General features: G+C 48.5%; 1 pseudogene; it reads right to left on the bottom strand.

The window, feature by feature from the left end:
* Positions 1–1,052: 1,052 nt before the first annotated feature.
* Positions 1,053–3,524, bottom strand: LOC141363162 (uncharacterized; annotated as a pseudogene).
* Between the last annotated feature and the right edge of the window lie 344 nt (positions 3,525–3,868).

Here is a 3,868-nt window from a genome sequence, read left to right as displayed (position 1 = left end):
CCTATTAATAACAGATTTTAATTACTCTTCTCCACATAGATTCATGGTAAGAATGTTGTCCCACCCAAGTTTTGATTCCTACTTAAACAAATGAAGTAATATAACCACACTTACAAAAAAGCCACACAATAATCCCGTAAAGCTGCTCTCTGTCCATCCTGAGTAGACCCCGAAGCCGCCGCCAGGCGCGCCATTTCCACCATTTAGAAGTTAACTGAGCATTACATTCACAAGCCATACGCATATTACAACAATTTACAATTCACGAGTTCACACTTACAAATAATTCAGAACAGAGTTATTAATATGCGTATTTGGCGTGCTGTCCGAGGAGAGGGCTCCGAGCTTGTTAATGGACTGAGCCCGGAGCGCTTCCTGGTGGGGAGAGGGTTCCAGGCTCAGCCTTAGGCCCGAACCCAGAACAATCCCCCAAAAGATCGCAAACTAGCATCGAACAGCAGCCGGGAACTGTGTGTGTCCCCCCAAAAAATTGCTGAATGTAAAGTGGGAGGTAACAGGGCTCCTGCGGGATAGTAGAAAACATCACTGCTATGACAGTTGGAAATTGTGAAAAGCAGGACTTCTGCGGGAGCAGAGAAAACAGCACCGCTGCGGCGGTGGAGAAACAGGGCTCCTGCGGGAGCAGGGGAGACATCACTGCTGCGGCAGTGGGGAAATTGTAAGAGCAGGGCTCCTGCCGGAGCAGAGGAGACAGCACCGTTGTGGTGGTGGAGAAATAGGGCTCTTGCGGGAGCAGAGATTGTGAAAAGCAGGACTCCTGCGGGAGCAGGGAAAGTGACACTGCTGTGACAGTGGAGAATGTGAGAAGGCATAGCTCCTGCGGGAGCAGAGGGAATAGTACCGCTGCGGCGGTTGGAAAAACAGGGCTCCTGCGGGAGCAGAGATTGTGAAAAGCAGGGCTCCTGCGGGAGCAAGGAAAGTGACACTGCTGTGGCAGTGGAGATTGTGAGAAGGCATGGCTCCTGCAAGAGCAGAGGGAATAGTACCGCTGCTGCGGTTGGGAAAAACAGGGCTCCTGCGGGAGCAGAGATTGTGAAAAGCAGGGCTCCTGCGGGAGCGGGGAAAGTGACACTGCTGTGGCAGTGGAGATTGTGAAAGGTTGGGCTCCTGCGGGAGCAGTACAGACATCACTGCTGCGGCAGTTGAGAAATTGTGAAAATTAGGGCTCCTGCGGGAGCAGAGGAAACATCACTGCTGTGGCAGTGGAGAATTTGTGAAATGTAGGGCTCCTGCGGGAGCAGAGGAGACAGTACTGCGATGGTAGTAGAGATTAGTGGAAGGCAGGGCTCCTGCGGGAGCAGAGGAAAGGCACCGCTGTGAAAAAAGGGTTCCTGCGAGGGCAGGGGAAACATCACTGTTGCGACAGTGTAGGAAAATTGTGGAAAGCAGGGCTCCTGCGGGAGCAGAGGAAACATCACTGCTGTGGCAGTGGAGGTTAGTGAAAGCGGTGCTCCTGCGGAGCAGAGGAAACAACATTGCTGCGGCGGTGGAGAGACAGGCATCTGCAGGAGGCAGGGGAAACATCACTGCTGCGGCAGTGGAAACGGGCTCCTGCGGGAGCAGAGGGAAACATCACTGCGATAGCAGTGGAGGTTAGTGAAAGCAGGGCTCCTGCGGGAGCAGAGGAAACAACACCGCTGCGGCGGTGGAAAACAGGGCTCCTGCGGGAGCAGAGGAAATGTCACTGCTGCGGCAGTGGAGAGTAGGGCTTCTGTGGAAGCAGGGGAAACATCACTGCTATTGCAGTGGGGATTAGTAAAAGCAGGGCTCCTGCGGGAGCAGAGAAAATGACACCGCTGCAGCAATGGAGAACAGATCTCCTGCGGGAGATGGTAAAAACACCACTACTGCGGCAGTGGATTTTAGTAAAAATCTGGCTCCTGCGGGAGCAGAGGGAAAAATCAATGCTGTGGCAGTGAAGAGAGTCTTATAGTTTGTGTTGTCCCGGAGCTGGTGGGATCCGCTGATGAGGGTTCGTTGGGTTTCTCTGATGTGGGAGCGGTTTGATGTGAGAGTAGAGGAAACATCACTGCTGTAGTGGTGGAGAAATTGTGGAAGGGAGGGCTCCTGCGGGAGCAGAGGGAAACCACTTCCATAGCAGTGGGGGTTAGTAGAGTTCATGGAAAAAAGGAGGCGCACCTGCGGGAGCAGAGAAATGTCACTGCTGCGGCAGTGGATAAAGTCTAATAGTTTATACAGTCTTGGAGCTGGTGGGATCCGCTGATAAAGGTTTGTTGGGTTTCTCTGATGTGGGGGCGGTTTGATGTTAGAGCAGAGGAAAACATCACTGCTGTGGCGGTGGAGAAATTGTGGAAGGGAGGGCTCCTGCGGGAGCAGAGGGAAACCACTTCCATAGCAGTGGAGGTTAGTAGAGTGCAGGGAAAAGGGGGGGCTCCTGCGGGAGCAGAGGAAACATCACTGCTGCGGCAGTGGATAAAGTCTGATAGTTTATGTGGTCTTGGAGCTGGTGGGATCCGCTGATGAAAGTTCGCTGAGCTTCTCTGATGTTGGAGCGATTCGATCGAATGTAGGTTTTGGAGAAGAGGTCTGCTGGGAAGCCAGATAGGAGTAGGACAGATTTAAGGTGTTTTGGAACCGGAAGCGTGTAACCGGGCGATTTGAGTCATCTGTGAAGAGTGGGTTTGATGTGGATCTAGCCTGGGAGTCTCTGGAATGTAGATATGCTAGGAGAGTCTGGTATGGTTGAATTGGTGTTTGGAAATTGAAGATGTAAATGGAATGGCCTTTTCTCATTTGGTCCGTTTTGCTTTGTTTGATGGAATAAGAAATGGTATCGTTGTCCAGAAGTGATAGATCTGAAACTGTTGGGTGATTATTTGGATTGAAGTTGCAAGTGATGGCCAGAATGAACATTGTGTAGAGTATGAGGGTAGTGTTGGTGGAGTGGAAATCTCGACAAAGGGTGGAGATGCATATGGTGAGTATTTCTAAGGTTACTGGCTGTCTTGCATCAGGACGGGTGGGTTCTTTGGATTCCTAACGAGCGTGGATGTCTGGGTGCTGGCTATTACTGGAGAGGGTGAGCTGAAAAAGAAGTTTGTGGAAAATTTTGGATTCCACTTAGGTATCCTTTAATGGAGCTGGCTTTGAGGTTCTTGTGGTGATTGAGGTAGGATATGAATGAGATGGTGAGTAGGGACAAAATCAGGAAAAACAGGTTGTAAGAAGAGTAGAAGGTCTTGAAGCTCTTTCAAGGAGTTGGGAAGGTTTGTAGGATTCTGGGGGATACAGCTTGGAGGATGGTATCTAAAGAGGCATTTGAGGTTGGGGTTTCAAGTGAAGATGCACTGGTTCCAATTTCCTTGGCTAATTCAGAATTTCAGTTTTACTTTAATTGTGACATGCTGATACATGCTTTGGCCGATTTCAATGTTATTTCTAAGAACTATGATTGATGGCAATAGGGTACAAACAAAATCCGCTTCTTTAATAGAACATTATTTATCAATAAATAATTTATTTAAAATTGCACTTTCATCCATGTTGAATTAAATGACATGATCTTTTATTTGAAAAGATCTCAAATAAAGTACTCTTAAGTTTAGTCAGGCTCAGTGACGTTATTTATCAGCCGCATTAAATGTCCAAATATCAGTTGGACGGCTGTGGTTAGAAGTATAGTTCCTAGTTAGTATAACATGTAGACTTGGGTAGATCATGCTTTTAAACAAATAAGAAAGCAGCATGCAGTGATTTCTATAACCGTATTCTAAATATAGACAAAGTCTGTTTCATGTCTTTTAGGATGTAAACAGAATTGAAGCGCTGTTTTTGGAAAACTGCGCAGAACTACGAGCTTTAAGACCCTGGGGAATCCCTGGAATGA

Source organism: Misgurnus anguillicaudatus, unplaced genomic scaffold (genome assembly GCF_027580225.2).
Source record: "Misgurnus anguillicaudatus unplaced genomic scaffold, ASM2758022v2 HiC_scaffold_33, whole genome shotgun sequence".
Classification (NCBI taxonomy): domain Eukaryota; kingdom Metazoa; phylum Chordata; class Actinopteri; order Cypriniformes; family Cobitidae; genus Misgurnus; species Misgurnus anguillicaudatus.
The sequence above is the reverse complement of the archived record's forward strand: the minus strand, read 5'-3'. Positions and strand labels throughout refer to the sequence as shown.